The following is an 8471-nucleotide window of genomic DNA, read 5'->3' on the forward strand; positions in this document are numbered from 1 at the left end:
AACTTACAAAGTAATCCAGGTTATCACTTTTTAATTGAGTAATGCCCAAAATAGGAAATGATCACAGGAACCAGATACATTTAATGAAGGTCATGAATGGTTCAGCATATTTTAATGACAATAGTCATTGGAAGGGCCAGGAGCCAACCTTGGCAGAGGGCTCAATGGGCATTGGGTTTGGGTAATGCATGATCTCCGTGGGTACATAGGAGTATAGAAAGTATAGAAACGTGCTCTGCCAACCCTAGTTTTCGATTAATCTTGATTTCCCTGCAGCAAAGGTGGGTTTTGAAAATTCTAAGGAGGCAGCAGGTTTATCTAATTATGTTGTGACCATAGGTGACAGATACAAAATTGGAGAAGCCATTTTAGGCCTTATATTGAAAAAAACTGGTGAATAAAAATGGAGGTCACGATGAGAACAGAGAGTCCAATAGTTTAAATATTTTTGTTGTTGGACCACTGGAAATGTAGCCAAAAACATGGAATGCAGAAAAAGCTCTGAAAACTGCAAAATCTTGTGGTGTCAAAAATGTTAGTGTAGAGGAAGTTTCATTCTGCATCTCACCCATGTTGTGCCTGACCTGTGAATACTCAATGCTGACACTGCAAGACTGAATTGGAAAGTGTTCACAACAGCACAAGATAAAGACAGAGCATTCTTAGTTTTTCCTTTCAGAAAGACCCTACACTCCTCCAACACCCACTGTGACATTCAATTGTTGGTAAATAATTCCAGAGTTTCCGATACGCACACTTTAGTTTGAAGTAATCTTGTGGATATACTTTTTCCATACCATTTACTACTTATCTACTTCACATTCACCTCCTTTCAAGGCTGAAAGTTTCTTCATGCTTCAGACCCATGATACTTGGGATCAGACATGTGGCCTTCTCTGAATGAGTTCCAGCATTTGATTGCCTCTTGTATGTCTCTCATACTGCAGCACGAGCATTGTGCATCTTGAATTCAAAGTTCACCAAAAGAAAAGATTGAAAATAAAAGTAAATACAACCCATCTAAACAAGTGACAAAATCAGCAGGGAAAGAAGGAGCTGAAATTTTTCATTTGCTCCAAGTCATTCACATGTCGAGTGTATGAAAGTCACAGAGGGCCAGCCATCTGCAAAAAGAAAACTGTTAACCATCAACTGAACTGTTGTAGATTATTGCAGTTCATAATTACAGAACAGACACATTTCTGAACCAAATGTTTCAAAGTTAGGCCCAATTTCTGAGTCTGTTCTACAATTCAATTGAATGGATGGCTGTCACCATGGCTGTTTACTTTATCAGGATGGGTAAAAGCAAATTTGGGCTTTTAACAGTAAAAGAGATGATCATCAGGCAGAAACAGCAGTAACGTATTTTTCTTCTGTATCACCACTAGTTTCAGCCTGAAATTGCACAATTAGGGTCAGGAAAAATTGTTTCGGAGCTTGCTGATAACTTTGATGAGCTTGTTCAAGGCCTCTGTTAAGAAATATGTACAATTTTGCTCTGTGGAGTTTTTAAAAAAACTTGTGTTGTTTACTCCCATATAGAGAAGGGGTAGGCTCTATTAAAACAGGGTAGTGTCAACATAACTAATGATTATTGTTGAAAAATAATCAGTTGCAGATTTAGGGGTGAAGTGACTGCATCTCTCATCAACCTCACTCCTATCAGCAGCTCTGGCCCAACCTAAATCCTATTGGCAGCTCTTGAGGATCATTTGTAATTCATAGAAATTAATTCATTCAATTCATTCATTCATTCATTTTTCAATGTGAGGTTTTAGTGAAACAAATTAACTTTATTAATAATTCCTGTAATAACGTTACATTAAATATGACACTTCAATAGAAAATCAGACTAAGTACAATTCAGATGACAATAACTTCTGTGCAGAACACCAGTCATAAACAATTTAATATAGGTTAATTATGATTAATTGAACATCTCATTTTCCTTTGATTTAACTATTCTTTCCTTTATATTTTGTTTAAATTCTATTTCAGAATGATTTAGCAGTTATTAATTTCAAGGCATCAGAATCTTCAGATTTGCTTCCGTTTGACCCTTTCTTTCCCTTGTGTTGTCCAGTTCTCCTCCCAGTTAATATGTGTGATACTCTTTCAGTATCTCCAGCTGTACTTCTCATTGTGCATCATCATCTTGAAACTTCAGGATCTCAAGTGTTATTCTTTTTTATTAGTTCTTCTCTTGATCATTCAGATTAATTGCTCCTTGTTTTCCCTTCTCGTTGTCATTCATTTTAGAAACAAACAACACTGAGATACCAGTGGACAAATGCTTATGGTGTTGGTTTGAAATTCCTGTTTCAACTATTTTAGCAGCACATTTAAGATAAATGTGTTATCACCTCTGCTAAAATAGTGGAAATACACATTTTAAGTGAATGTCTTATATGCTCATTCTTTAGTATCCTACAGTGTAACCACAGAGGCAAGATGCCAATTTCTATACAACTGTGCCCCAGCATGGATCAACTGGGGCACAGTTCTATAGAAAGGCTGCATATTGTGACACCACTATTCCTGGCTAGAATTTTTTTTTATATTCGTTCATGGGATGTGGGTGTCGCAGGTGAGGCCAGCTTTTATTGCCCATCCCTAATTGCCCTTGAGAAGGTGGTGGTGAGCCGCCTTCTTGAACCGCTGCAGTCCGTGTGGTGAAGGTTCTCCCACAGTGCTGTTAGGTAGGGAGTTCCAGGATTTTGACCCAGCGACGATGAAGGAACGGCGATATATTTCCAAGTCAGGATGGTGTGTGACTTGGAGGGGAACGTGCAGGTGGTGTTGTTCCCATGTGCCTGCTGCTCTTGTCCTTCTAGGTGGTAGAGTTTGCGGGTTTGGGAGGTGCTGTCGAAGAAGCCTTGGCAAGTTGCTGCAGTGCATCCTGTGGATGGTACACACTGCAGCCAAAGTGCACCGGTGATGAAGGGAGTGAATGTTTAGGGTGGTGGATGGGGTGCCAATCAAGCGGGCTGCGTTGTCCTGGATGGTGTTGAGCTTCTTAAGTGTTGTTGGAACTGTACTCATCCAGGCAAGTGGAGAGTATTCCATCACACTCCTGACTTGTGCCTTGTAGATGGTGGAAAGGCTTTGGGGAGTCAGGAGGTGAGTCACTCACCGCAGAATGCCCAGCCTCTGACCTGCTCGTATAGCCACAGTATTTATGTGGCTGGTCCAGTTAAGTTTCTGGTCAATGGTGACCCCCAGGATGTTGATGGTGGGGGATTCGGCGATGGTAATGCCGTTGAATGTCAAGGGGAGGTGGTTAGACTCTCTCTTGTTGGAGATGGTCATTGCCTGACACTTGGATGGGGATGTTTACAGAGCCTCCTCCTCCCGTTAGTTGTTTAATTGTCTACCACCATTCACGACTGGATGTGGCAGGACTGCAGAGCTTTGATCTGATCCGTTGGTTGTGGAATCGCTTAGCTCTGTCTATTGCATGTTGCTTCAGCTGTTTAGCATGCATGTAGTCCTGAGTTGTAGCTTCACCAGGTTGGCACCTCATTTTTAGGTACGCCTGCTCTGGCATGCTCTTCTACACTCCTCATGGAACCAGGGTTGGTCCCCTGGCTTGTTGGTAATGGTGGAGTGAGGAATATGCCGGGCCATGAGGTTACAGATTGTGCTGGAATATAATTCTGCTGCTGCTGATGGCCCACAGCGTCTCATGGATGCCCAGTTTTGAGCTGCCAGATCTGTTCTGAATCTATCCATTTAGCATGGTGATAGTGCCACACAACACATTGGATGGTGTCCTCAGTGCAGAGACAGGACTTCGTCTCCACGAGGACTATGCGGTGCTCTATCCTACTAATACTGTCATGGACAGATGCATTTGCGACAGGTAGATCGGTAAGGATGAGGTCAAGTAAGTTTTTCCCTCGTGTTGGTTCGCTCACCACCTGCCGCAGGCCCAGTCTGGCAGCTATGTCCTTCAGGATTCGGTCAGTAGTGGTGCTACCGAGCCACTCTTGGTGATGGACATTGAAGTCCCCCACCCAGAGTACATTCTGTGCCCTTGCTACCCTCAGTGCTTCCTCCAAGTGGTGTTCAACATGGAGGAGGACTGATTCATCAGCTGAGGGAGTGCGGTAGGTGGTAATCAGCAGGAGGTTTCCTTGCCCATGTTTGACCTGATGCCATGAGATTTCATGGGATCCAGAGTCAATGTTGAGGATTCCCAGGGCCACTCCCTCCTGACTGTATATCACTGTACCGCCACCTCTGGTCGGTCTGACCTGCCGGTGGGACAGGACATAGCCAGGGATGGTGATGGATGAGATGGAGATGATTGGGTAATTTCTCCATCAATCACACCTGGAGACCACACTGCTGTAAGTGACTGGGATTGATTTATGCACATAATTTGTATGTGACTATCTGCATTTTGCTGGAGAAACCACCCTGTTTTTATTGGGAGACATTGCTGCAATTTCAATCATGAGTTCTGCTGCTGTAGTTCATAGAGACTCTTTTTAAATAGACTCTGTAGACTGTTTGCTGTAGTACGCTGTTCAAACAGGCACTGTTTGCTGAGTAAATAGTCTTTGTTTGCTGTAAAATACACTGGGCACTAAATTGGGCTGTGTCGCGCCCATTGTTTCGGCGCTACACAGCCTCTCCGAATCCAAGATTGCGTCTTGGATGCACACGCACGTTTCCTGCGTGACATGCGCCAGACGCCATCTTGTTATCGGAGTTAGCGCAGGCGCAGATCAGGAACACTGGAATCATGTAAAGTCGGGAGAAAATGGCTTTAATCAGTGTGCAATGCTAATTTAAAGTGATAGATACCATTTTGGGACTTAACGCTCAACTCAGCACACAATCTTAACCCCGACCATTTGAACATGTCTTAGAGTGCCGGGAGGACCACCCACCAGCGCTATTTAAAGGGACCATGCAGGATTTACAGGTTAGTGGCTGGATTATTGCTTCTGGCTGGCAAGACATTTGTAACTGGTTTTGGCGGTCTCCTAGACTGCAATACAAGGATGCAGGGACATAGCCTAACATTTAGAGCCAGGACATGCAGGAGTGGAGTTCGGAAATGTTTCTACATGCAAAGGGTGCGAGACGCTTGGAACGCTCTTCTGCAGACGGCAGTTGATGCTAGTTCACTTGTGAATGTTAAATCTGAGATTGATAGATTTCTGTGAACCAAGGATATTAAGGGATATGGGGCTAAGGCGGGTATATGGAGTTAGGTCACAGGTCCACCATGATCTCATTGAATGGCGGAACAGGCTCGAGGGGCTAAATGCCACTGCCACTTGCTGCCTCTTGATATGCGCCACCTTCTCCTGCAAGAAAGCGGGACGTGTGTCTGGGTGATGTGCCTGTCATGGTTGAATAGCTGCCAGTGTGTGTGGCCTGTGAGTTGTCGGTGGGCAGCTTGAAATAGTGGTAATGTGTAAGGGTGAGAGGAAGCATCTGATTGGAAGAGTTGAGTACTGATGGAAAGAGTTTGTTGGTATGTGGGTGATGGGGGGTGTCGTGCATGGTGCAGTTGGTAGGAGACGTCACTTGACAGTTGACCTCACTCACCTTGACCACTCATGTCAAAGCATTGAACTTCTTCCTGCACTGCATCCACGTTCATGATGCTGTGCACCTGGCATTGACTTCGTCCCCCGCTGCCTCCCACTGCCTTTTGTCTGGAGGGCCTCTTGCAGCCCCCCCACCCCTCCCCCTCCGGATATAGGATGTCCCTCCTTCTGTCCACCTCTTGCACCCAAGGTCTCGAGTGCATCAGCAGAGAACCTTGGTGTATGCACTCTCGCAGGCCTGGTACCAACTCAGATCGGCAGATTGGTGAGATCTGGCGTGCAGATCGGAGGATGTGGGATTTAGTAGTATGCAACCTTTATTCAATGTTTTAACATAACTCATCAGTGTGTAAACATAGGGATGGGACCTGCATCTGTGTTTTACGTGTGCGATGTCTGATCTCCATTCAGACACCGTGCAGACAGTAGACTGTTATTTTCAGCAAATAACAGGTACCAGCTACCTTTAAGAGATTTCTAAGAAACATCCTCCCTTTAAGAGATTGAGCTCCCCTGGAAAGGAAGGCTGATTGCAGGTAAGTCCTCGGGTGGGTTGAAACTTGCATCCTGCCTGCACAGGGGCCAATTGGGCACGGAGTAATAGCACATCACGCTACCTACGTCCAAAAACGGCCCCTATCGAATTTTTCCCCCACTGTTTGCTGTGAGTCCTGCCGTAAGTCCCACCCGGCCTCCAACTCATTGGCTGACACAGTGGTGTCAAAAGACACTCTGTTTTAGAAAGGAATAGAGAAAATTGGAGGACAGAAGGGAAAGAAGATCTACTGCCATCTCAGGGCAAAATATACAACCAGATCACTACCTGTTACTTTCATGTGTGTTAGTAGCATTGTAGATCCATTACAAATCTTTTGATAGAAATATTTTATGACCTCATTGATGTTGTATTTGTTCTACTTGGAATCCTCATTGGCTCTCACAGTTAGCTGTGAATCCTTTCATCTGATTACTGGATTTGTTACTTTGGGTAAAATTGTAATTTGACATTTCACAGCACGTTAGTAAATAAACAGCAACGCTATTCATATATATCATCGTCCATTATTGGCAAAATATTTTCAGTTTCATCTCCAATATGTTGACACTCTTTAAAATGTACATTTATTTAAAATTTAAGAATAAAAATGTTTAAGTACACTGAATAAATCTACACTTGTTAAAAATAACTCTCTAGCAGCAAGCTGCAACTATTGAATGTCACTGATAAAAAGCACTCCAATGCATCTCCATATAGGGCTTTATTGTCCATATCTGGACATAAGGATCATTTTCCAATCATGGACATCTATTCCATCCATCCATGCACATCACCAAAAATTGCTGGAAATCAGCAGCGGGAAGTCTGTCAGGATGTGAAAGGAGGAACAACTGATTAACCTCTCGGGAGCAGCCTCAAAATGTTAACCTGACTTTTTTCTTTTCAGATGGATCTGACCTGTAATTTAAAGGCTATTTCACACTCCACTACCTGTCTTTTCACAGTCAATGTCTGAAAGTGCACCAAATGGCATTTAAATTGGAGTTAAAGGTTTGTGTCTGACTCAGAGCTGTCAGAAAACGTTTTCATCTCATCCGTGAAGATCACTATCTGAACTGGGTCACAGATGTGAAAGGTATTGGCATTAAACACACCAATTCCCTCAGATTCCAATTCAAGTTTTTTGCATCTTTGTCTGTATGTAGTTACTCAAACATTTTTTAAAAACTTGGTTAGTTTTAAGATAGTTCAACAACATTAGACTCATATTTCCTTAAAGAATAACTGATATGTATATACCAAACCACCTCTCCATGTAGTGTATTATTAAAGTTGGTCTATTCATTTCTTCCTACGAGTGGAAAATTAGTCTTTTAAACATCACAAACAACTTAAATGATTCTGCAGATAATCTAGGAGAATGACAAAAAGGGTCACAATCCTTCGGTAATAATGATGGGGATTTCCAATTACCACGAAACATTCTTTAGTTCTGCTAAAGTGTCATTCAGTAAAACTTCTGTGCTGGAAAGGAAATGGACTGTTCTGTTATGAATAATCTGTTGTTAACTGTGGGCTCATTTAATATTGTAAATGCAACTTTCATCTCTGCTCATTACACATTTCAGCTTTGATACCACAGCCACAAATTGGCATGAGTTGCAAATTTGTTGCTGACTTGATGAAAATGAGCAACGCACAGAACTCCAATCAGACTTCATAGTTCAAGCTCTCATCTGTTGATGTGCTTCAGAGGACATTTGCGTCAAATTGGTGTAAATGACTGATGTAAGTCTACTGCCACTTTTTAATGGGGAGAAAAGTTCAATATACTTTATTACCACTGATTCTAGGCAGTTGATGAGGTGAATGTGGAGCTGTCGCGTGAAAGATGTTTTAAAGGTGACTTTATGAAAAAGTGTGTGCTCACAAGCCAACAATAGAAGGCTTGACAAACACTCCAAACAATGCTGAATTTGGATGAAAAACCAATTCAAGTCAACAACACCTTGACAAAAATGACAAGTAGCTCTTCTGCATTTTCTCCCATTCCAAATACAAATTTTGTCACATGCCTTAGAATTAAAATATAGCTAAAGCCACCCGTTGTTTCTGAAAATCTTACAATATCGCAGTGGTTGCCATTTACATGAGGCTTATTCAGAGCTCACCAATCATACTCCATGGAGTCTGCCATAACACTGTTAAGAATCATTTTTAAAAGGGCAACATAACTTTTGAAAAATGCAAGTATTGTAAAAATAATAGCAGACCGACAATGGTTTCGCTTTGATAGAAACGCCCACATGAAATGCCTGGTGAAATACTGTGGCCTGGTGACTGCTCACAGACCACTGCACTGCTGGAAGTTACGGGGCTTAATGAGGACCTGTTCTGTTGCA

The 8471-nt window shown here is 42.6% G+C and overlaps 1 long non-coding RNA gene across 1 annotated transcript in view; it reads left to right on the plus strand.

Annotated features, from left to right (window-relative positions):
• Positions 1 to 7846, plus strand: part of LOC137300405 (uncharacterized) — a 63065-nt gene extending 55219 nt beyond the window's left edge. Inside the window, exons 3-4 of the long non-coding RNA XR_010958076.1 lie at positions 7016 to 7204; positions 7698 to 7846. This is a non-coding gene — a long non-coding RNA (uncharacterized lncRNA). The remainder of the gene's footprint in view (positions 1 to 7015; positions 7205 to 7697) is intronic.
• The last annotated feature ends 625 nt before the right edge of the window (positions 7847 to 8471 follow it).

This window comes from Heptranchias perlo, chromosome 31 (assembly GCF_035084215.1).
Source record: "Heptranchias perlo isolate sHepPer1 chromosome 31, sHepPer1.hap1, whole genome shotgun sequence".
Lineage (NCBI taxonomy): Eukaryota > Metazoa > Chordata > Chondrichthyes > Hexanchiformes > Hexanchidae > Heptranchias > Heptranchias perlo.